The sequence below is a fragment of the Rhinopithecus bieti genome, unplaced genomic scaffold (assembly GCF_001698545.2).
Source record: "Rhinopithecus bieti isolate Rb0 unplaced genomic scaffold, ASM169854v2 scaffold_28016, whole genome shotgun sequence".
In the NCBI taxonomy this organism is placed as follows: Eukaryota; Metazoa; Chordata; class Mammalia; order Primates; family Cercopithecidae; genus Rhinopithecus; species Rhinopithecus bieti.
The window spans coordinates 4314780-4341529 of NW_016813202.1; the positions used below are offsets into that span (position 1 = coordinate 4314780).

General features: G+C 40.7%; 1 long non-coding RNA gene across 1 annotated transcript in view; it reads left to right on the top strand.

Moving 5' to 3' along the window:
• LOC108512513 (uncharacterized) overlaps window positions 1-26750 on the top strand; it is a 94620-nt gene that overhangs the window by 54492 nt on the left and 13378 nt on the right. The window contains exon 2 of the long non-coding RNA XR_001880621.1: window positions 10913-11007. This is a non-coding gene — a long non-coding RNA (uncharacterized LOC108512513). The remainder of the gene's footprint in view (window positions 1-10912; window positions 11008-26750) is intronic.

Here is a 26750-nt window from a genome sequence, read left to right on the forward strand (position 1 = left end):
CCATGTCCTGTGATTAAGGTCAATGGGACTACAAATGACTTAGATCCTTCAGGAATGAAGGTTTGGGTCACTCCACTAGGAAGAAAAACCACGACCTGCTAAGGTGCTTGCTGAAGGCAAAGGGAATACAGAATGGGTCATCAATACCAGCTACGGCCACATGACCAGCTGCAGAAACAAGGACTGTAATTGTCATGAGTATTTCCTCCTCCTTTTGTTAAAAACATGTTTGTACATGTATACACTTGTACTAAGAAAATATCCTTGCCGGGCGCGGTGGCTCAAGCCTGTAATCCCAGCACTTTGGGAGGCCGAGACGGGCGGATCACGAGGTCAGGAGATCGAGACCATCCTGGCTAACACGGTGAAACCCCGTCTCTACTAAAAATACAAAAACTAGCCAGATGAGGTGGCAGGCACCTGTAGTCCCAGCTACTTGGGAGGCTGGGACAGGAGAATGGCGTAAACCTGGGAGGCGGAGCTTGCAGTGAGCTGAGATCCGGCCACTGCACTCCAGCCCGGGTGACAGAGCGAGATTCCGCCTCAAAAAAAAAAAAAAAAAAAAAAAAAAGAAAATATCCTCATTTTATTTCCTTTTCCTTTATCATGTGACATAAGATTTATTGACTTCATATCAGCATGTAAGTACTGTTAATTTCATGTAATAGTACTTGGTTGGGGACTGGTGTGTTTCCAGATGTATGAAGGGTAGCTGTATTATGTTAGGCATAATTATGACCTTATTATTATCTTTATTTGAAGATTATGCATGATCTCAGGAGATGTGTATGGGTTCAAGTTGACAAGGGGTGGACTTGTGATGGTTAATACTGAGTGTCAACTTGATCGGATTGAAGGATGTAATACTGATCCTGGGTGGGTCTGTGAGGGTGTTGCCAAAGGAGATGAACATTTGAGTCAGTGGGCTGGGGAAGGCAGACTCACTCTTAATCAGGTGGACACCATCTCAGCCACCAGTGAATAAAAACCAGGCAGAAAATCATGAAGAGGTGAGACAGGCCTAGCCTCCCAGCCTACCTCTTTCCCCTGTGCTGGATGCTTCCTGCCCTGAAACAGACTCCAGGTTCTTCAGTTTTGGGACTCAAACTGGCTCTTCTCGCTCCACAGCTTACAGACAGCCTGTTGCGGGACCTTGTGATCATGTCAGTCAATACTTAATAAAGTCACATATATGTGTGTGTGTGTGTGTGTGTGTGTGTATCCTATTAGTTCTTTCTCTCTAAGGTAACACTGACTAATACACCTGGTACACCTTTGTCCATCCTTTTCATTTCCAATCTTTTATGGTTCACTTGTTTTAGATATGTTTCCTTTAAACAGCATAGAATTGGATTTTGCTTTATGATACAATGTGAAAATCATTTATCTTAATGAATGAATCCGAGGGGAAAAATCATGAACTGGGTTTCCCCTGCTCTTACACCAACCACAATCAACACACAAGACTTCTGTGACCAGATGTGTTGGGGGAGGGCTTCCCCACAACCAAGCAAGCAATCCATTCTGCCACAGGTACCAGCTGGGTGTCCTCAAATTCACTTCTAACACCACCTACCTGGAGGTATCATCAGATCCCCCAGGTTGAGGGCTCAGTCCACAAGACTGACCCCACTTCCGATGCCAATTGCAAGCCCCAGGTTTTTAGTGTGCTTCTGACTGGCTACAAATAGGGGATTTGATTAATTTACTAGAGTGGCTCTCAGAACTCAGGGATAACACTTATGTTTACCAGTTTATTATAAAGAATATCACAAAGAATACAGATGAACAGATGCACAGGGCAAGGCATAGGGGAAGGGGCGTCGAGCTTCCCTGTGCTCACGTGCTGTACCACCCTGTAGGAACCTCCAAGCATCTAGCTATCCGGAAGCTCTCCGAACCTTGTCCTCTTGGGCCTTTTATGGAGTCTTCATTAGATAAGCATGATTGATAACTATGTAGAAATGTAACTGGACAAAAAGGGCATGATCTAATGCTAATAGACTGAGTGGGGAAACCCGGCAAGGCCTGTCAGCTCAGATTCTTCTTGGCCTCTTTGTGCAGCACTCCTTCCTCCAGGGTGCAGGGCAGGACCACGTCTGAAATGGAGATCTGATGTCCTACAATGACAGAAGGTAGGTCAGAGAATTGCTTTATGCCAGTTCCAAGACAGAAAGGCAGGGGAAGAGTAGAGCCCTGCCCTGAGGAGAGAAAGGAGCAGGTGAAAGGAGAGCAAGGGATGGCCAGAGAGAGAGATATTCTGTTTTCTGAGGCCTGCCCAAGGGCCCCAATATTGTAACAAGGGCTATGGGAGTTATGAGCCAGGAACCATGAATAAAAACCTATCTAGATATACAGATATCATAATATCATAGTGAGTTAATAAAAACTTATATAGATATATACATATCATTGTATCACAATGAGTTAGTCTCATTTACATTTATTGACATGACAGGTATCTTTGATCTGTTGTTGTTCTCTGAATGCAGTTATTTAAAATCTTTCAATATAAGGTCAGTTTGCTTTTTTGGGAGCGGGCAAAGAAAAAATAGAGAAGAGAGGAGAGGCGATGAAAGGAGAAAAAGCCACAAGCGATGAGAAGAGAATTAAGTTCTGGTATTTAGAATGATTTTAATGTTGTTTCATTATTTCTTTGTAATCATATTGTTGTATAAAACCCTGGTCATCTGCTTTATAAACAGCATTAGGCAATAATAAAATTGGTGTGTTTTCTTCCCTTTCTCCTATCTCTCCCTCCACTTTCTGACTCAATTCAATAATATTATCTTTGTTAATTTTTACTTCGGACTCTTAAATACATTTTAACAAAATACAATTTGTTTCTTTGGCTTTAAATTATTTCTTTGTCTCCCTGAGTTTATCCAAGAAGCAATTACTTTACTTCCTGCCATCTTTACCCCTTTCCCATCCCAATTTGTATGAGTTGTGTTATTTCTACATTGCCAAGGCTTAAAAGATTTACATCCCATTATGTTACACTAATCCCCACATTATATTTAGTCTTAGATCTGAAGTATAATCAATACTTACAGTCAGACTTGCGGTTAAAACTTTCATAGTAGACTCTCAATTGGCTGACGTTCATTTTCTGGTCATTTCCTCAAGAAGGTTCACAAGAACTATACTTTCTAAGCTCTTGTACGTTCAAAACATTCTGCTATAGCCTTTGCAATTGTTGAACAGCTTGGATGATATAAAATTCTTGGTTTGCACTTTCCTTAAATATCTTCTAAATGTTTCTCTATCCTCTTCTAATGTTAAATACTGTTTTGGTGAAGTCTGAGTTCAACCCGACTTTTTTTTCTGCCTGTATGTGACTTAGTATTTTGTGCTTTACTGCCTAAAGGATACTTTCTTTAAATCCAATAACTTTACTAGATTGCATCTCAGGTGGAGACTGTTATAAATCAGGTTTCCCTGGGAAGTAGTGTGAACATCCGATATGCAGATTCAAGTCTTGCTTTATTTTAGGAAATGTTTTGAATTGTATTTTAAAACACTTTTTGCATTCTATTGTTTTGGCTTCTTCAGAGACTCCAGTTTTGCACGTGTGGCTTTCCTTCACCTCCCTGTTATCTGATTGCTTTCTCTCTAATCTTAACTCCCTGTCTCTATGACATCAGATTCGCATTCCACACTCCCTTCCTTTGCTTCTCTTACAGAGCCTTTTGCAGTGACTTCGCCCCCTTATTATCCTCTGCTTCTTTCCTGAGTCTTCTAGCTCCATCTCATCACCTCCCATCAGCTTGTCATCTTCTATTTGAGTTCCTGCATTTATGCTTTGTGGTTTTCCATTACAGATCAAATTGCCTTGTTAAGGTGCTTTGTTCCTAATTCATGGTGGAATGTTTGATCATAATTTTCACCTCTTCCAGCCCACATTTTACGCGTGCATGTTCTTCTCATGTGATTTGCTGCTCTTTGTGTCTTATAGAATGTTTGTATCAAGGTTATTCCATCTTCTTTTAAATGATTCATAGAGTGTACCAGTTGAACTTCCCTAGATCAGCTTTTTGCAAGATGTTCTAACCAGGGGTGGGGCAAGAACAGTCTTCCAGAATTCTTCATCTCACAGGACCTCTTTTTCTTTGTTTTCACAGAGATAGACTGCTTCCTGAAAATATGGTATTATCCTTTATAGAGCTCTGCCTCCTCAGCTTCTCTGAATCACACGGGGTCCCTGAGGGCTTTTGCTGCAGGGACCTCTAGCTCCTTCCCAGGAAATGCAAACAAGGGACCAGTGTGTGCCTCATCCTTGGGAAGTGTAGTTCTGCTTGTGCTCTCCAAGCTCCGCTGCCGCCCTAGATGCTGCTCGTCTTCCTGCGAGCTTGCTGCTCTTTGCAGCCTTTACCCATGTTTTGGAGTCTACAGATTACATCTGTCTCTAAGTTTCAATGCAAACGAAACTCTCTGAAGCTGCATGTGATTCCCAAGAGGAAAACGAAGCACCACTACCAGGCTCATTTCCAAGTCTGATGATTTGGGGGAATTGATGCTGAGTTCCAAGCCATCCTTCCCAAGGCTTTTGACCAGGTGCAACTAAGGCACAATGGAGGTATATTCTTCCTCCACTACTTGCCTTCCCTCTCTCTCTGGGTCCTGCATCGCTGCTCCAGCAGTGATGTGGTAATTTAAAATAATGGTAATATACAATATGCCACATACAATATAATATAATGTAATATAATATAATATACAATGTAATAATGGTAATATACAGTAATGTGATACCATACAATAGGGAAGAGGAGGTCAGTGAGTATACCTAGCAGCCATAGCAAAGAGCAGAATTCATGTGCCATCAAAGAGCATTCAGCATCAACTAAGGGGAAAATATGCACACACACACACACACCTATCCACCCCCCTACACACACATTACATAGGACAAACAGAACATACCTGAAGGCCACTGGTAGACCACTTCTGGTCTATACCATCACTAGGGTCCTTCTCTGCCATCTCATATTAAGGATCCACCACCACCGTGCATGTTAAAATTTCATCTTAATTGGGAGGCCATTAGGTTATGGTCGCTTTTGTTCTTTAAATTTCTCCATAAGCAAGCACAAACCCTAGGTAAACAGCAAACAAACCTGGACACTTTACCAATCAGAAACCCTCAATGAATCTCTAACCAGGGACTTTCCATTCTAGCTAATTGAATCTATTTCCTTTGTCTCCCTTCTGCTCCAGCCTATAAAGGCCCAGTGCCTACACTGCTCAGCAGAGCTCCCAGAACCTCTTCTGGTTCTGAGTGCTGCCTGATTTGTCAATTATCCTTTGCTTCAGTAAGCCGTATTAAGTTTATTTGGTCTAAAGGTTTTCTTTTAACACCTATCATGACTGCATATTATCTTGGTGACTTCTCCACTCCCCCACCAGCCCCTGAGGCTATCCTTGATGCTGATTTCCTCTGCATCGCCATGTGTTTGTAGAGCAATGCTGTTTTCCACCTGAACCCTAGGACTCTAGCTTTGGCCCTGTTCCAGTCTGAGCTCTTTGCCTTTCGCAGGTTCCTTCTTATCACGCAAGTCCTTAACGCGAAGCAGCTCTGTGCAGGCAGGAGCTGGCCCGGGCTCATACACCACACTACAGGGGCTCTAGTTGCTTCCAGAGTGAAATTTTGGCTGCAGCAACTTCTCAGGTTCATGCCTATGCACAGAGTGTGGGGATATTAGGGTAGGGCAGCCCTGCCTGGAGCAAGACAAGCTGGGTGACCTGAAAGGAGGATACAGAGGGATGCTGATGTGGCAGGACAGCCAGGGTGGACCTAAGATGCTGAAGACAGACCCTGGAGAGAGGAGACATAGCCCTGCATGCCACCTGGGCCTGCGTGGAGATTCCTGGGCTGCTGTGGGCTCCCAACTGCTCTGGAATGGAGTCGGGATGTTGTTGGAGAACAGCCTGGCAGGGGTGGGGGCCAAGTGGTCTGGACACCTACCAGAAATAAACAGACTGCAATGAAACAGATCAAGAATCCCTTCCAATTAGGACAGTTGTGTAGATTTAAAAAAAAAAAAATTCTTTTTTTTTTCCTGAAATAGGAAAGGGAACAAAATGCAAAAATCTGTTCTTTCCTTCCAAAAGACTTTAAGTAGCAAATAAGCAAGGTGTCAGGACTGGGAAAGCCTTCTGTCTAGGCTCTGAGTAAATGAACTTGCCTTTTGGTATAGAGCTTGAGTTAAAATTAAAAAGATACATATGCATATCTTGCAACAAGAATGATTCTACATGCAACGCCTTAAAAAGAAATCTGAACATTTTTCTGAGTAGGGCAAGCGAAGAGAACAGACAACCATCCCTCCTCCAGAAATCCATCAACAGCCCCTCTGCTTCCACAGCAGATGAAATTTCTCAGAGCAGCTTACCAAATGTCCTCGTGGTCTGAAAACAGAGCAGAGGTCTTCACTGGGCTCTTCTGGATAAAGGCACTTACAGTACCCCTAGTAACAAAGACACCATCCATGTAAAGGACTGCCACACCCACCTCCACATCTGCCCCCAACTTCAGTGGAGTCTTCAAAGTGTGCAGAAATATCTGCAGTCCTTATACCAATTATCTGTGTTGCCCCGTTCTTATGTAAATTTGAATCCAGTTTTAAATTCAAATTTAGATTCCGTATTTTGAAGACCTAGAATAGTGCCTGGCTCATGGTTGACACTCAATATGTTTAACTTCTTTCTCTCTCCTAATTTCAACTGTAATTGACTCTTTGAAAACCTGACCCCAAATAGTTTAATGTATTTCCCATATAGCCATAGATGCAGCCCAGCAGAGGGCTTCCAGCAACCTTAGGAAGGGTTTATTGGAGCATTTGGATGACACCCCCAAATCTTCACCTGGACTAGGAAAACAACTGTGTCAAGTTTAGTCTAGGAATGTTGGCAGGTATTAGAAACAGTCTGAGCAATGCAGATTTGGGAATTTTTAGAGTGAACTTATTTCAGTGGGTGAGCTGCTTAGAAAGTTGCCAGGGAGCAACTTGGGAAGTTATGGGAAGTTGTCTGCCCATAACCCTGGGGCAAGCCATTGAGATTGGACCACATCATGTGTTTTTTACTTCCATATACTTAATTGTTTCATGCCCTCCAAACTGTCATTCATGGCTTCTCCAAATAGACCACTTCAGCTTCTCTGTAGGTAACTAGGGTCTGAACTGACTTAGCCCAGGTAACGGAGGTACTGTGCACTGTCCTAAACAGAGGCAAGGAAGAAAAGGGGGCTCCCGGACCTTATGTGTAGAGCACACTTCCTTGTTCCTAAACATGGCTGTGGAATTGGATTTTCCCCCAGAATTTAGCAATGCAGTCAGGCCCCAAAGAAATCCTGAGACCATCTGATTAACCCAAGGACACCCAGGGACATATTTTGTAGCTTCTGTCCTCAGTAGCCCCCTCCCTACTCCCACATTACTCCCCCAGCAAGGCAGCTTCTTCCTTTGGGTACCTGCATTTTTGCCAGTAGAAATGCCCACCAGGAATCATGAGCCCCGGACATCTGCCCTGCCTGCTTCTGCCCTCTTAGAAGTACACTTTGGATCACTTGTACTTTTCTGTCTCTGCTCCAGCCAATTCCTCTTCCCTCCCGGACACCATCCTCACTGCTTCCTTGCTACTTGTGTGGAAGCAGCCCACGTGACGGAGTCCAGCCGAAACCTTTGGTAGACAATGGGAAACTCCACAAGTTGTTTCCCATCTAGGTGTGGAAAAAGCGGAGACAAACATTTTCCCTGCCCAAGCCACTCCAGTAGCTGGTGCAACTCCTTGGGAGTGGTGTTAACACGTTCTTGGAGTTTGGTTTGGGAGCTGGGTGGGAAACACTTACAACTTTTTGTGATGTGCCCATTTCAGAGAGGTCTGCCAGTAATGCTCAGAGGACTGGAGGAATGAATGTTGATCATTTGGTATTTGCTTGAAGTCCCATTCAATCTACCACCTTAAAATAAAATGTTCTTAGCTCAGAATCTGCAAAAGGGATTTTTAATGGATTTCGGTGCATTTCAGGGATATTATTAGACTAAAAGCAAGAGCTATGGTTTACAGAAACCACACCGTATGGGTGATGCAGTTATTATTTCCATTATTAAAACCCCACTCAGTGCTGTCACAGGGAGACCACTCAAGCCTTGTTGAAAGGTGAATACATGTTAAATTCAGTGCTCTAACACACAGCATCTAAACTTTCGTATATGAGGCCTCTTCTTTACTATTAATGTATACATCTCATACTGTTCCCGTCCCACCCTCAAATTTTGAAAGGCACCCAGCTAAAAATCACTATATATTTTGCATATTTCCTTTACCCAAAAGAACTTCTGTTGAATGTTACTTTGGGTAGTTTGTACTAGAAAAACTAATCGCTTTTTTAAACTTTGTAATGGTAAATGTCTACATAATGTTGAATATGCTGTTTGCACTACACGTGGCTTCTTAAGTATCTCTGACTGGGGATGAAGTCCAAGGGTAGACCTCACCTACTAGATGATCACAGCTAAAGTGCTTACTGTTTTATTGTTGGGTTGGCAGACAAATAAACCTAGACCACCTCCACATTCTGCAGGGAGCAGAAGAAAGGGGAAGGAGGTGGCTGGGCTCAACATGGGGAAGTAGCCATGACAGCACTATCCAGAACTTTCTGGACCATTGGAATTGAGAAAATCAGCAGCAAAATGGATATATTAGAACAGGTGGCAGGGGGAGGGGATGTGTCACCATGGCCAATGGGCCACTGTAGCCTGACCCCTTTCTCCTTGCTGCCTGACTTTTGATTTCAGGATGGAATATGAGAAAACATGGCCAGTTATAATAATAACATTTTAGTAACAATGTTTTCATGGTCATTATTCTCATTGACATTTGTAGGAATCAGCTGTTGCTGCATGACCAACCATCTTAAAGCTCAATGGCTTAAAACAATTCCATCTCCCATTGCTCACTGTCTGCAGATCAGCCTGGAAGTCCTTCTGGACTCAGTGGGGGCATGGGCCGCCAGCTGTGGCCCTGCAGGTGGCTCTGTTGATCTGGGCTATGCATCCTCATTTTGAGGGGGTTTGGCTCCTCTATGGCTATAAAATTCCAAAATGCTTGTGACTTAGCCAGCTGGGTTCTCCCTTAGGAGCTTCTTACCCACAGCAGGCCAGCCCAGGCCTATTCACAGGACAGCGCCAGGGGCCCAAGACAGTGGAGCACTGCAGGACCTCTGTGGGCCTCCACTTTTCCTGCATCTGATTGGCCAAAGCTAGTCACAAAGCAGACCAAATTCAAGAGGAAGAGGAACAGATTCTACCTCTGATGCCAGGCCCAGCAATGTCACATTGCACACATTGTGGATGCAAGGACGGAACAGTGAAAAACTCTGAGACATTTCCCATTCACTCTACCACAACGTTCTTCTGTTCCAAAGAGTAAATGACCTAAGACACAATTTTCCCCTGGGACTCAATAAAGGTATTTATATTTCAGTTTTTTTAAAAGGTGCCTTATTTCGATCCAGCAATCCCATTACTGGATATATACCCTAAGGAATATAAATCATTTTACTATAAAGACACATGCACACGTATGTTTACTGCAGTACTATTTACAATAGCAAAGACTTGGAACCAACCCAAATGCCCGTCAATTATAAAGATAAAGAAAATGTGGTACATATACACCACAGAATGCTATGCAGCCATAAAAAGGATAAGTTCATGTCCTTTGCAGGAACATGGATGAACCTGGAAGCCATCATCGCAAAGTAACGTAAGAACAGAAAACCAAACACCACATGTTCTCATTCATAAATGCGAATTGAACAATGAGAACACGTGGACACAGGAAAGGGGACAGCACACACTGGAGCCTGTCAGGGGATGGGGAGCGAGGGAAGGGAGAGCATCAAGACAAATAGCTAACGCATGTGGGGCTTAAAATTCAGATGACAGGTTGATAGGTACGGCAAACCACCATGGCATGTGTATACCTATGTAACACACCTGCACATTCTGCACATGTATCCCGGAACTTAAAGTAAAATAAAAATAAAATAAAAAAGGTGGCTTATGTGTGGACAATTGTTCACTGCTCTATTAGAACTAGAATTGGAGTTTCATCATCTCAGTGAATGGAATAATACAAACATGGATGATTAGGTCAAAATAAAGCATTCAAACTAGCAGTCACCTGGGACACGTTCAAATGCAGATTCATGGTCCCAGAGAATCTAATTCAATAAAGGCCAGGATAAGGCCCTGGAATCTACATGATAATAAGTGCCTCAGGGAGTATGATGCAGGTGATCCTGGAAACTTTATTTGAGAAACACTGGTGTAAAGAACTATGTGCATGCATATATGCGTGTGTGTGTGTGTGTGTATGAGACAATATCATCTTCATTTTATAAAATAGGAAATTAATTACCTGCTTAGTGGCCTGCCCAAGTTCACTCGGAAGATTAATTACAGAGCTGGGATTAGCACCCAAGTCTCTTGGCTCTAGATCTGTGGTTTGTGGAGTGCAAAGAGCCCCCATTCCTCTTGAAAGCATTTTCCTTGTTGGGCTTACTACCATGTCTAGAAGCCTCCCCTTGTCATCCTTGGTCCCCTCTTCAGTATCAACAGGATTATTCTCACTCCCTTCCAAACGTTGAAAGGGATCTAGGTGTACTCAGGCACTGGTTAAGTGGAAATATTTCAAATAATGGGAATGTGGGGGAGAATATCTTAAAAACTGCTGGCCCGGAGGTGTCACACTTAAGCTTAAATTGATGTATTTTATTAGTTGCTGGCTCCCAGCTTAGTCCTGAGAATATGTTTTCCATCCCTTCAAGAACATGCAGTCACTAGAGAGGAGGAAGAGATAAAGAATGAGAAGGAAGAATATTTCTGTTTTTCTCTCTCTACAGGTGGATTCCTTGTACTTTCATGCTAACGAACCCAAGTAAGGCTGTCTGGATGCTGAAGGCTCTCACTGCCCCAGAGTCAGCCCAGGAACATGAAGGTAGGCTGCGGCAGGCAGAAAGGACTGCCACTCCCTCTCAATACACCCTGCTCATTTCTCATTAACTGGATCTGAAGGCAACCAAAATACCGATTAACTTAGGGGTTAATTTGTGGGGTTCTGGTTAGTCAAGATTTTCTGGATTGAATACAAAAGGCTTTCATTTACAAAAATCAATAATTATAAATTTTAAAGAATATTTAGTGCAAATTAAGAACAGACTTTCTTTTTTTACTCTAAGTTCTAGGATACATGTGTAGGATGTGCAGGTTTGTTACATAGGTAAACATGTGCCATTGTTGTTTGCTGCACCTATCAACCCATCACCTAGGTATTAAGCCCAGCATGCATTAGCTATCTTTCTTGATGCTCTCCCTCCTCCCGCAGCCTCCCCGCGACAGGATCCAGTGTGTGTTGTTCCCCGCAGTGTGTCCATGCATTCTCATTGTTCACCTCCCACTTATAAATGAGAGCATGCAGTGTTTGGTTTTCTGTTCCTGTGTTAGTTTGCTGAGGAGTGATGGCTTCCGCTCCATTCATATCCCATCAAGGACTGATACCACTTCCTTTTTAATGAGCATCGCATAGATTTCTGTGGTGTTATAACGTACCAACATATATTTGCATTTAATCCAGTTTCATTGATGAGCCTTTGGTTAATATCGTCTTTGTTATTGTGAATAGTGCTGCAACGAACATACGCATGCATGTATTTTTAAAATAGAATGATGTATATTCCTTTGGGTATATATCCGGTAATGGGATTGGTGGGTCAAATAATATTGCTGGTTCTAGATCCTTGAGGAATCGCCACACTGTCTTCCACAATGGTTGAACTAATTTACATTCCCACCAACAATGTAAAAACATTCCTATTTCTCCACAGCCTCGCCAGCATCTGTTGTTTCTTGACTTTTTAATAATTCCCATTCTGACTGGTGTGAGATGGTATCTCACTGTGGTTTTGATTTGCATTTCTCTAATGATCAGTGATGAGCTTTTTTTCATATGTTTGTTGGCTGCATGAATGTCTTCTTTTGAGAAGCATCTAGAACAGACTTTCTAATACAAAAGTTTCAAAGAAATAGTAGTAAGGGAGGAGACCACCCCTCATATTGTCTTATGCCCAATTTCTGCCTCCAAAGAAAGAAGAAGTAAAAACTAAAAGGCAGAAATGAAATCCACAGGCAGACAGCCTGGCACCGCACCCTCGGCCTGGTAGTTCAAGATCAACCCCTGACCTAATTGGTTCTGTTATCTATAGATTACAGACATTGTATAGAAATGCACTGTGAAAATCCCTATGCTGTTTTGTTCTGATCTAATTACTGGTGCATGCAGCCCCTAGTCACGTACCCCCTGCTTTCTCAATCAATCACGACCCTCTCACATGCGCCCCCTTAGAGTTGTGAGCCCTTAAAAGGGACAGGAATTGCTCACTCAGGGAGCTCGGCTCTTGAGACAGAAGTCTTGCTGATGCCCCCTGCCGAATAAACCCCTTCCTTCTTTAACTCGGTGTCTGAGGAGTTTTGTCTGAGGCTCGTATGTAGTACAATCATAACAGGAAGTATGATGACAACAGTTACTGAACGCTTACCGTGTGCCAGACACATTTAGTCCTCAATCAGCCTTATGGGTTAAGTTGTGGTACTATCCCCATTGTACAAGTGAAAAACTGAGACTTAATTTCTGATCAACTAGTTACCTTAGGATCAGACAGCCAGCCAGAACCATGAAAAAAAAAAATCTTAAACTGAACATCTTTTAGCTTCATAGTTCTTGTCTGTGAAATGAGAACAATAATTCCCAGCCAGATGTCTCTGTTAGTAATAGAGACAATGACTCTAGCGCCAGTTATATTGGAGACAGACATTCAGTAAATGATACCTACCTTAAAGGGACAGACAATCCCTGAGGCCCTTCCTCACCACAGGAAACTCCCAAAGGCTTAACTCTTCTGATAATCAATTCTCAGAAAGAACCAATAGCAGAGACCCAAGTTGTTAATTTCTTCCAAGCTTCCCTCCAAGATACTCAATGAGGATTTGAAAACAATATCAAGGCAGGGCTGGAGGTTTTCCAGGAGAGAAATACTATACTTTTTATCTCTTTCCTCTGGTAAGAGGGAGAGGCTCAAGAAAAGAGGGTTGAAGAAGTACTGAAGAAACAGTGGTTGACTTACTACTTGGGTGATCAGTAGGAGCCCAAACCTCAGCATCACACAATATATCCATATAACAAATCTGCACATGTACCCCCTGAATCTAATTTTTTTTTAAAAAAAGAATAAAAGCAGTGTTTGAGCTGGTATCAATCTTTTCCAAGAAGCTTGTGGTGGGAGCTCTTCCAGATTAAGGAATGGAGGCCTGAAAGTAGCAAACAGCCCACATACCAGAGAAATCAACCATCATTCTATATCTGCTATATAGGCTTGCTACGATTTAAATGTTGGCGTCCCTCCAAAATTCATGTTGAAACTTAATCCCCATTGCAATCATATTAAGAGTTGGGGCCTGTAGGAGGTGATCAGGCCATGAGGGCTTCACCCTCATGGATGGAATTCGTGCCCTTATAAAAGGTCTTGAGGGAATGAGTTCATTCCTTTTACCCCTTTTGCTTTTCTGCCTTTTGAGGACACAGCATGAACGTGCCATCTACTAATATGAAGCAGAGGGAGAGCCTTCACCAGACACTGGGTGTGCTCACACTTTGATCCTGGATTTCCCAGCCTGCAGAACTGTCAGAAATAAGTTTTTATTATTTATTAAATCACCCAATCTAAGGTATTTAATTATAGCAGCAGGAACAGACTAAGGCTAAAGATGCCATGCTTGTTGCAAATTCGTATATAATTCAAAGATATACAAAATCAAAAGACCGTAAAAGGATATTATTACACAGTTGAGAAGTCATAAAAACCAATGTAACATGCTTTCTTGTGAAATGTAACAAGAAATATTAAAAAAAAAACGAACCATAGATCCCACGGCCATTGAAATGACAATAAAGAAATACTGTGAATAACTCCACATACATAAGTTCAACAACTTAGATGGAATGGATCAATTCCTTGAAAACCACAAACTACCCAAACTCACTCAAAATGAAACAGATAACCCTAATAGTACTAATTTGTAGTTGAAAAATTTTACAAACGAAATCTCCAAGCCAAGATGGTTTCACTGGCAACTTCTACCACACATATAAGAAATAACACTAAATATGCACAATCTCTTCCAGAAAAGAGAAGGGAATATATCCCGCCTAATTTTATGAGTCCAGTTTTACACTGATATCAGAACCAGACAAAGACAGTATAAAAATTAAATCTACAAGCACTTTGGGAGGCCGAGGCAGGGGATCACAAGGTCAGGATATCGAGACCATCCTGGCTAACATGGTGAAACCTTGTCTCTACTAAAATACAAAAGTTAGCCGGGCGTGGTGGTGGGCACCTGTAGTCCCAGCTACTCTGGAGGCTGAGGCAGGAGAATGGCATGAACCTGGGAGACAGAGCTTGCAGTGAACCGAGATCATGCCACTGCACTCCAGCCTGGGTGACACAGCGAGACACCGTCTCAAAAAAAAAAAAAAAAATTAAATCTACAAACTAATATCTCTCATCAATTTATTTATTTATTTATTTATTTATTTATTTATTTGACAAGGTCTCATTCTGTCACCCAGCCTGGAGTGTAGTGGCATGACCACAGCTCACTGCAGCCTCCACCTCCCAGGCTCAGGTGATCGTCCCACCTTAGCCTCCCAAGTAGCTGGGACTGTAAGCATGCACTACTCCTGACTAATTTTTGTCTTTTTGATAGAGATGAGGTTTTGTCAGGTTGCCCAGGCTGTTTCTCATAAATTTAAATGTAGAAATATTCAACAAAATATTAACAAATTGAATCCAGCAATATATACAAGAACTTGTATATTACAACCAAGTAGGATTTATTCTAGTTATGCAAGATTGCTTCATCATTCAAAAAATCATTCAAAGTTATCCACTGTGTCAATAAGCTAAGGAGAAATATCATATGATAATATAAATTGACACAAAAAATATTTGACAAACTACAACACTATCTCATGATAAAAATTATCTGCAAGTTAGGAATAGAGGGAATGACTTCAACCTGATAAAGAGCATCAACAAAAAACCTGCATCTAATATCATACCTAATGGGGAAAAACTGAATACTTTGCCCCTAAGGTCAGGAACAAAGCCAGGGAAGGATATCCACTCTCACCACAGTAGACATCATAGTACTAGAAGTTCTAGATTCTGCAATAAAGCATGAAAAATAAATAAAATACATACAGATTGGAAGGAAGTCATAAAACTTTCTCTATTTGCAGTTTACACAATTGTCTATATGGAAAACCCTAAGAAGTCTACCAAAAGCTACTTTAAGGAATCAGTGAGTGTATTAGTCCACTAGGGCTACATAACAAAATGCTGCAGACTGAGGGGCTTCAACCACAGAAATTTATTTTCTCACAGTTCTATAAGCTAGAAGTCCAAGAGCAAGGTGCTAGCAAGTTGATTTCTGGTGAGTCCTCTCTCCTTTGCTTGCAGATCACTGCCTTCTTGCTATGTCCTCACATGATGTTTTCTCTACACTTGCATTCCTGATATCTTCTCCTCGTCTTATAAGGACACTAGTCCTATTGGATTGGAGACCCGCCATTATGACCTCATTTAACCTTCATTACATCCTTAAAGCCCCTATCTCCAAATCGAGTTAACCAGCTTCGACATGTAGATTTTGGGGGAAAAACATAATACTGAGTTTAATCACATTCTAAAATATAAAGTCAATACAAAAAAAAACATGTATATTTATAAAGATAGTAGTAAACAATTAAAAACAAACAAGAAATTGTAAGAGCTCCCCCCCAAAAAGAGATATGTATAAATAATTTTAATAAGACGTACATAGAATCTATGTGCTGAAAACAATATAAGGCTGATGAAAGAACTCAAAGAAGACCTCAATATATGGAGAAACATACTATGTTCATGGATTGGTAGACTCAACAAGAAAAAGGCCAGTTTTCCCCAAATCAATCTATGCTTTTGATGTAATGTCAATCAAAACTCCAGCAGAATTTTCTGTAGATATTTGACAAACTGATTTTGAAATTCATATAAAAGGCCATGAAACTAGCATAGCCAAAAGAAAATTGCCTTTGGAAGGATCCTACTATCTAATTTTAAGACTTATAAGAATCAAGACAGTGTGGTATTGGCAGAGGGAGAGACACATAGATCAACAGAACAGAATAGAAAGTACAGAAATAGACACAAATCAATTTTTTTTGGTCAAATGTGCAAAGGAAATTCAATGAAGAAATGATAGTATTTTCAACAAATTGTGATGGCATTTATACACACACAAACATGAACCTCAACTCTGCAGCTAGCTGTAACCATTTAACCAGGTTTTGGGCAGTGGGATATAAGTAATTACTTCAAGATGAAGCTATTGAGATCCTCCCAGTCCTCCAGCTCCTCTCCTGGAGGTGGTGCTGGCGAGCTACTTTCAACCATGAGGTTGAGGACAACTGGAGCAGGAGCCTTAACCCAAAGAACAACCACATGTTGAAGAAGGCAGATATGCTGGGCCAGTTGGAAACCTTGGTGAACTCATGAAGGGGTGCTCACCTTTCTGCCCCGGGCTGTTTACATGAGGCAAAAATAATCTTTGAACTCATGTAGGCTAATGCACTTGAAGATCTGTGTTATAATGAATATACATATGCATTGCAGAAAAATATAAAGGGTAAAATAAAAGTCATTCAGGGTCTCTCTACCCAAGAGAGACATACTTTGATCTCACCTTGGCCCTTTCGATATGCTTCTAGGGTAAACTTAAAAAAAAAAAAAAAAAAAAAAAAGTTGGCCAGGTGCAGTGGCTCACGCCTGTAATCCCAGCAGTTTGGGAGGCCAAGGTGGGTGGATTACCTGAGATCAGGAGTTTGAGACCAGCCTTGCCAACATGGAGAAATCCCATCTGTACTAAAAATACAAAATTAGCTGGGCATGGTGGTGCATGCCTGTAGTCCCAGCTATTCGGGAGGCTGAGGCAGGAGAATCGCTTGAACCCGGGAGGTGGAGGTTGCATTGAGTCAAGATGGTGACATTGCACTCCAACCTGGGTAACAAGAGCGAAACTATGTCTCAAAAAAAAAAAAAGTCAATGAGCTTGTCTAGCATTGTGGTAGATTTCTTGAAGAATCTTGGATTTGGGGAGTAAGGTATAGGAATCTATTTCCTTTTCAGCCCTTAGATTGCAATAACTCTCCCTGGAGATTGTGCCACTAACATGACTACTCAGTGCTAGAGTCAACCAGATTTTGACTGGCTGGCAGTCAAGCAGCCAATCCTTGCTAAAGACACGTGCCTACACCAAATCCAGCAAGAGGAATGAGTATAATACAGTAGTTAGGAGCATGGTCTTTGGAGTTGAAAAGTCATAGGTTCAAGTCCTAGCTTTGTTTCTTACCACCTGTGTAACTTTGGGTGGGTGTCTGAACTTGTCTGAATTTCAATTTCCTCTTCTCTAAAATGAGAATAGATGATAGTAGCGCCTCCGTCTTAAGCTTGTTGTGAGAATTCAAATCACATTGTTTGCCTCCTCTGTCACCCATCGTGTTAATTCATTCATTATAGTACCCATTCAAATGAATTTATTAAATATAAATTATTCACCTAGTGTCAGCTGAAAATGACGTTATCTGCCAAAAAAAAAATTTAAAATTTATTTTCTGGAAAAGACTGACTACACAACTTTAGTTCAAAATCCTAAATTTAGAGAGTTGACAACAACATGAGCCAGGATAAGCTGACCTTTCCCGGTTGGTTTGCTGCAAGCACAGGATGGTGAGGGTTTGGGGTCACGAGGGTTTGGGGACTGTCATATTTTTAACAGGGCCGTTCATGGAGCTGAGTCTTTCCCCACATAAGCTCCTGCACTGGCATTCATTTAGTATAGATGCTGAAAGCTCTCAGAAGAGCAGCAAAGACCTTGCTCTGGAAGGTCACTGGCCCCGTCACTTCAACATTCCTTTGCAGAAAAATTATAAATGAGTCATCGAAGACACTGAATCACGTGGAAGAGACTTTCAAATAATTTGCACATTGAATAAAAAAACGCTGCCTTTACCTCATCCCCAGGATGAATTTTCCAGGCCCATCACTTTAAAGTGCATTGATAGAAATTATCAGAACTCAAATCATCAGGCAATTGTTAATTTCATTCAAATCCGAAGGTCAGTGGCACAATAGGGCTTGGCATGGGTTCCTGTGCTTCTTTCACGTGGCTCAGATTTCCTCATCATTCACAGCAGTTAGTGAAGCAGCTCTGCTGCAAGGAGGGAATGGGGTGGGGGCGAAGCAGGGGGAGCTGCCAGCTGTGGCATTGTGTAGACCAGGAGATATTTCCAATTAGGCGAGAGTGGGAGGTTGCCTCAAGAGAGATGGGAAGATGACTACTCCCTTGCACTACAAAAGGGAAGAGAGTTTGACTCTCTAGGGAGAGTTTGCAGCTGAGAAATGGCTGCATTTCCATTCAGTTGCCTGCTCCCTGCAAAGGGTCAGAATACAGAACTTCTCTTCCCTGTGGCTGAGCTGAGGCTGAGCTGAAGGTGAGCACGGTGAGATCACAGTGGACGCTGCAGTTCCCAGAGCCCCCCCGGCTGCTGCCTATCTCTGTACCTTTGCAGAGTCTCTCCCCCTGCCCTGGATGGGACCAACAGCGGATTAGACACTGCAGAAGAAGAGGTGTGAACCTGAAGGTGAAGATGTAGCAAAAAACAAAACAAATCAAAAAAACAAAAAACTACCCAAAATGTAGAACAGAAAGAGAAAAAAACTTTTTTAAATGAACAAAATATCAGTGACTTATAAGACAAATCAGGCAGTCTAATAAATACACAATTGGAATTCCAAAAAAAAAGGGGAAGACATAGAGGGGAAAATACATGAAGAAACAATTTTTTCCAAATTTTGCAAAAACTAGAAATCTTGAGATGTATGAAGATCAACAAAGCCCAGGAGGATAAACACAAAGAACACTACACCAGGTGAACGTCATCATCAAATCCCCGAAACCGAGTCCTGGAAAGATTATCTTAGGGACAACCAGACAAAAAAATGACACTTTACACACAAAGAAACAAAGACAGGAATCGCAGTAAATGCCTAGTAAGAAATTATTAAAAACACAAGAGATCGGAACAAAGTATTTTAAGATGACAAAAAAGAGTCACCTTAGAATTATATATACCCAGTAAATATCTTCTAAATGAAAAAAAAAAAAAAAAAAAGGAAGCCTTACAGACAAAAAAAAAAAAAAAGCTAAGATAATTCTTCATCAGTAGCCCTGCACCATGAGAAGTGGTAAATAAAGTCCTTCAAGGTGAAGGAAAATGATACCAGATGGGAACTTGGATCTACACAAAGAAGCGAGAAGCAACAGAAAATTTCAATATGTGATAAATAAAAATACTCTAGACTGGACACCATGGCTCACGCCTGTAATCCCAGCACTTTGGGAGGCCAAGGAAGGAGGATTGCTCTAGCCCAGGAGTTTGAGACCAGCCTGGGCAATATAGGGAGATCCAATCTCTATAAAAAATAAAAATAAAAGTACTTTTTTCTTATTATAATTTTAAAATTCCTTAAAAGGTAATTGTTTAAAGCAAAAATAACAGTATATTGTGAAGTTTATGATATAAGTGGAAGTAGATACATAATAATAACACAAAAGATGTGGGGAAGGGAAGTAGTATATTACAAGGTCCTTATATGTGAGGAGGTAAAATAACTCCTTTTTTTTTTCTTGCGACAAGGTCTCACTGTGTCACCCAGGCTGGAGTGCAATGGCACAATGACAGCTTACTGCAGCCTCAAACTCTGGAGCTCAAGAGATCCTCCCACCTTGGCCTCCCAAAGCACTGGGATTACAGGTGTAAGCCACCATGCTTGGCCGATATGATATTAATTAAAGGTAGACTTTGATAATTAAAGAAGAATATGGTAAATCCTAGAACAACACACAAAAACAAAATGAAAGATATAGCTAATAAGCCGATGGTAAAATAATGAAATAAATTCAATACAAAATCAGGAGGCAAAGAGAAAAAACGAGTAAAGAAGAGATGAAAATATTTTAAAATTAAAACAAATAAGATGGTAAAATTAAACCCAAAATTACATCAATAATTATATTAAATGTAGTCAACCTATTCTGTCTAGTACACAAACCACTAGCCACGTGGGGCTATTAAAATTAAGTCAAGGCTGGGCACAATGGCTCACGTCTGTAATCCCAGCATTTGGGGAGGCCAAAGCAGACAGATGGCTTGAGCCCAGGAGTTCAAGCCCAGCCCAGACTCTACAAAAAAAAAAATTAAAATATTAGCTGGGCACGGTGGCGTGCACCTGTAATCCCAGCTATGCTTGAGCCTGGGTTGGTGAGGCTGCAATGAGTCAAGATCATACCACTGCACTGCAGTCTGCATGACAGAGTGAGACCCTGTCAAAAAAAAAAAAAAAGAAAAAAGAAAAGAAAAGAAAAGTAAAAAGAAATTAACTTAAACTTTAATAAAATCAGTTTAGTTCCTCAATCACAGTGGCCATATTTCAAGTGCTCAGTAGCCATCTGGTTAGTGGGTAGCATATTAGATGGAACATTTATAACGTTTTCATTATCAGAGAAAGGTCTATTGAAAAGGGTTTGTCTAAGTACTCCAATTAAAAGCAAAGATTATAAGACTGAGTAAAAAAGCAAGAACTATTATTCAAGGGAACACACACACACACAGAGAGAGAGAGAGATCAAAAGTTAAAGGATATAGAAAAGCTATACCATGTAAACACTATTCATAAGAAAGCTGGAGTAGTTCTGTTCATGTCAGACAAAGACATTCTTCAGACTTCCAAACAAGGCATAAACCAAGGATAAAGAGGAATATTTCAAAAATGATAAACAGATCAATTTAGCAAGAATACTTAACAACACTAACAATGTTTATACCCAATAGCAGAAATTCAAAACCCATGAAACACTGCACAGGATTTTCCTTCCTGCATGAAACAACATAAAAAACTAGACAAAATATGTGAAACAATGGTTTTCGAGACATTGGATTGGGCAACAAACGACAACAATCCCTGAGAGACAGGAAACCAATGAGGCGAGTCCTATAATTGCCTGTCTTACTGCCTGAAGAGGGTCTTCAGGCCCTGGTGCAGGGATGGGGCACATAGCTAGAACCTAGTGGATTCTCTGAGTGGAAGACATGGAGCTGATGGCCCAGGGAGAGGACAGAGGCGAGAGATTACAGGGCAGACTGCCAGAGAGGAGAGAGCTGCAGAGAGGACTCTGGAGGTCTGCAGGCTCCTCATCAACCACTGGTGAGGCTAGAGAAGGAACAGCCCAAAAAGATGAGGGGGAACACTATCTGGAGCTCACACCTGGCCAGAAATGGTGCTTATTCTAACCAGCCAGACAGGAAAACCTCAAATGAGAGAGGTGCTGGAGAGAATACTTGGAAGGGTCTTGCCTACACAGTGGGTAAAAACTGGCCCTAAAATGGTTTCACAGGGCTAGATATATGTCAAAATGTATCAGTGTACACTTAAATATGCACAATTTATAGTGTCATTATAGCTCAATAAAGCTGTTTTTAGAAAAGAGATAAGAAAATATATGAACAACTTTATGCTAATAAATTCAACAGCATAAATAAAATGGAAAATTTCTTGAAAAACACAAGTACCAAAATTGTCTCAAGAAAAAAATAGACAATCAAAGAATTCTATGTCTATGTAAGCAATTGAATTCATAATTACAACATTCTCACAAAGAAAATCACAAGCACAGATGACTTTACTGGCAGATTTTCTGAAAGATTTAAAGAAGAAACACCAGTCCTACTCAAACCCTTTCAGAAATTGGGGGAAGGAACAGGTCCCAATTAATTCACAGAATCAGCCTTCTTACTTTGATACCAAAATGAAACAAAGACATTGTAAGAAAAGGAAATTACAGACAAATATCCCTCGTGAACATAGATTCAAAAATTCTAAGAGAATTTTAGAAAATTAATTCCAGGAATATATGAAAATAATAATACTTGGGTTTCATCCCAGGAATTCAATATTTAACACTGGAAAATTATCAGTGTAAATTCACCATATTAACAAAATTAAAGAAAAACCAATAGATGCAGGAAAATTATTTGACAAAATTAAAAATCCAGTTAAGAAAAAACTCTCAGGAAACTAGGAATAGAAGACAACTTTCTCAACCTGATTAAAGGCATCTCTGAAAAACCTACAACCATCGTAGCAAGAGGAATGATGAATTCCCTGCTAAGCGCAGCAACCAGGCAGTATGTCTACTTTTAGGGGTTTATGCAACATCATACTAGACGCCAGTGTCAGTGTATTAAGACAAAGAATAAAAGATATAAAAGGCATTCAGATTGGAAAGGAAGAAGTATAATTGTCATTATTGAAAAACAATATATACAAAGAAGATTTTTAGAATCTGCAAAAAGCTACTAGGACTGACAAACTGAAGTGTAATAGGGTCATGGGTAAAAATCATAGGCCAATAAACAACATGAACTGTATTTCCATTTACTAGCAACAACTGAAGATTGAAATCTGGCTGGATATGGTGGCATGCATTTGTAGTCCCAGCTACTCAGGAGGCTGAGGCAGGAGGATCATTTGAGTCCAGGAGTTGGCGGCTGTTGTGAGCTATGATCGTACCACTGCACTCCAGCCTGGGTGACACAGGGAGACCCTGTCTCAAAAAATAAATTGAACTTTAAAAACAACACTATTTACAATATCACCAAATGACATACATAGCAATATGTTTAAACAAAATATATTAAGGCTTTACACACTACTACTATAAAACATTGCTGATATAAATTAAAGGAGACCTAAATAAATACCTATACCACATAAATGGGAAAAAAGACTTAATATTATTAAGATGGCAATTCTCCTCAAATTGATCTATAGTCTCAATACAATCCTAATCAAGTTCTCAACAGGCTTCTTTTATAAATATTAGATAATTCTCAAATGGAAATCCAAAAAACCTAGGATATCCCAAGCTATTCCTTTGAAAAGGAAGAATAACATTAGAGTCTTCGCATTGACTGATTTAAAGACTCACTATAAAACCTACAGTGATGAAGACAATGTGAGACCAACAGAACATAAAAAAATGCCAAATGTGGATCCACACATTAATTGATTTTTAACAGAGGGGCTACGATAATTGAACAGGAAAAAGAGAGTCCTCTGAACATATGGTGCTAGAACAACTGTATGTTCATACTGAGGGAAGAAAATGAAGCTCGGTGCCGTCTCAGCATAAACAAATAACACTCAGAGTAAAACTCAAAGTGGATCGCAGACATAAATGTAAAAGCTAAAATCATAAATATTTTAGAAGGAAATGTACGAGAATATCTTACTGATTTGGATTTAGACAACAATTTCATAGACAGGACACAGAGAGCAATAACCACAAAAGGAAAAATTGATATATTACCCTTAATCAAAATTTAAAACTTCTGCCCATCAAAAGACATCACTACGAAAACGAAAAGGAAAACTACAGATTGTGATAAAATGGTAGCAAAAACATTATCTGACAAAGGGCTTATATCCAAAAGAAATAAAAAGCTTCTGTGATTCAGAAATAAAAGAAAAAGAACTCAATTTTAAAAGAGATGAGGCTGGCACGGTGGCTCACACCTGTAATCCCAGCACTTTGGGAGGCCGAGGTGGGCAGATCACCCGAGGTCAGGAGTTTGAGACAAGCCTGGCCAACATGGCGAAACACCGTTTCTACCAAAAATACAAAAAAATTAGCCAGGTGGAGTGGCGCGTGCCTATAATCCCAGTTACTTGGGAAGCTGAGGCACGAGAATCACTTAAACCCAGGAGGCAGAGGTTGCAGTAAGCCCAGATGACGCCACTGCACTCCAGCCTGGACGACAGAGGAAGACTCCATCTAAAAAATAAAAATAAAAATAAAAAAAAAGAGATGGGAGCAAAACCTACACTTTGCAAAAAAAGATATACAAATAGCAAATAAGCTTGTGAAAAGATGCTCAACATATTAATAATCTGGAAATGCAAATTAAAGTTACAGCATGACAGCACACGACCACCAGAAAGGCTAAAATTAAAAAAAGGTGGATGAAGCACGGTCCCCAGTGATCCCCCTTCCTGGTACTCCCGTCCTTGTGGCGTCCCTCCCCTTGAGTATGGGTGGGACCTATGACTTGCTTCTAACCAATAGAATATGGCGGAGGGGATTGGACGTCACTTCCGTGTTTATATCACAGAAGGCGTAACTTCCGTCTTGCCAGCCCAGTCTATCTAATGACTGTCTCCCTTCCTGGATACGATGAAGTAGGCTACGTTATGCAGCACCCCATGAAACAAAGACTTGAGTGTGACCACCAGGCAACATCTGGCGAGGAGCTGAGTTCCAACAGCGCAAAAGGAAGTGAATCCTGACAACAATCCCAAGAGCTTGGGAGTGAATCCTTCTCCACTGGAGCCTCAGACGAGCCTTGCCCTTGATTGAAGCCTCATGAAAGACTCTGAAATCTTGGGCCTGGATAACCCGTGCCAAGATTCCTGACCTGCAGAAACTATGGGTCATAAAGCATGTTCTTTAAGTCTCTACATGTGTAGTAATTTGTTATGCAGCTATAGATAACCGAGAGATGGAACAATTGGAACTGCCCTACAGTTATGGGGGGGCATAAAATGGGACAAGCATTTTGGAAAACAGCTGGGCAATTTATTATAAAGTTAAACAGACACTTACCTTAACACCCAGCATGGCGCTCTAGGTATTTACCTTAGAAAAATAAAACGTGTTTATACAAAGACGTACACATGAATATTCATAGCAGTTTCATACATAATAGCCTATGAAGTAGAAAAACTCAAATGTCCATCCAAAGACAAATAACTGAAGTGTGGAATATTCATACAGTAAAATACTACTCAGCAATAAAGAGGAATGAGCCACTAACACGTTCAACAACATTGATGAATGTCAAAAACGTCATGTCGAGGAAAAGATCCCAGACATAAAAGAATATATTTTTATATTCTTTCTAGATCTATTTTCTACGATCATAGATTAGATTTACGTAGAAAATAGATCTGTGGTCATCTAAAACTGGAGGTGTGAGATTAGGATTGACAGCAAAGGCTCACAAGGCTGACTTTTGGGGGTGGTGGGCAAGTTCTACATCTTGATTGTGACAGTATTTCCAATCAACTGTCAAAACTCATGAAGCTGTTCACTTAAAGTTGGTAAATTATATTTTATGTAAATTTTTCCTTGACAAAGTATTTTTTTTTTAATGATCTCAAGGTGGATTAGAGACTTAAACTGTAAAATTCCCAGGAGAAAACATAGAGAGAAGGCTTAGTTATATTGGTATCGGCAGTGATTTCTTGGATATGATGCCAAAATCACAGTACACAAAAACAAAAACAACACAGCCACGGAACAATTATCAGAATTAAAAAGCAACCTATGGAATGGGAAAATGGGAATGCTGTTCTGCATAGCAATGGAACAACTGACAGAGTGAAAAGGTAACCTACAGAATGGGAAAATACATGTGCAAACTATGTATCTGACAAGGGGTTAATATCCGAAATTTATAAGGAACTCCTATAACTCAATAGTAAAAACATGGAATAACCCAATTTAAAAATGGGCTAAACACTCAAGTAATCATTTCTTTAAAGAAGGCATACAGATGGCCAAACGGTACATGAAAAGGTGCTCAACATCACTAATCATCAGGAAAATGCAAATTAAAACCACAATGAAATGTCACATCACACTAGTTAAGAGGGCTATTACCCGCCCCACCTCCACCCCACCACCCCAAAAAACACAAAGGTAAGATTGGAGAAATTAGAGCCCTTTTACACTGTTAGTGAGAATATAAAATGATGCAGCCACTATGGAAAACAGTATCTTAATTCCTCACAAAATTAGAAATAGAATTAGTTTATGGTCCAGCAATCTCACTTCTGGGTATTTATCCAAAAGAAGTAAAATTAGGATCTCAAAGAGATATTTGCACTCCCATGTTTACTGTAGCATTATTCACAATAGCCAACATGGGGAAACAGACTGAATATTCATCAATAGGTGAATGGGTAAAGACAATAGGGTACATATGGACAATGGAATATGATTAAGCCTTAAAAAGAAGGAAATCCTGCCATACGCAACAACACGGGTGAAAGCGAGGACACTATGCCAAGTGACGTAAGCCATCACAGGACAAATACTGCATGATGTCACTTAAAAAGGTATCTAAAATCGTCAAACTCTTATAAGCAGAAAGTAGAATGGTGGTTGCCAGGAGCTGGGGGAAGAGGGACATCAGAAGTTATGACTTGATGGGTATAAAGTTTCAATTATGTAAGATGAGTAAGTTCTAGAGATCTGCTGTACAACATTCTGCCTGTGGTTCACAATACTGTAGCTTACACTCAAAAATTTATTAAGAGGGTAGATTTCGTGTTTCATGGTCTTATCACTTTTTTTTTTTTTTTTTTTGAGACGGAGTCTCGCTCTGTCACCCAGGCTGGAGTGCCCTGGGGATCTCGGCTCACTGCAAGCTCCGCCTCCCAGGTTCACGCCATTTTCCTGCCT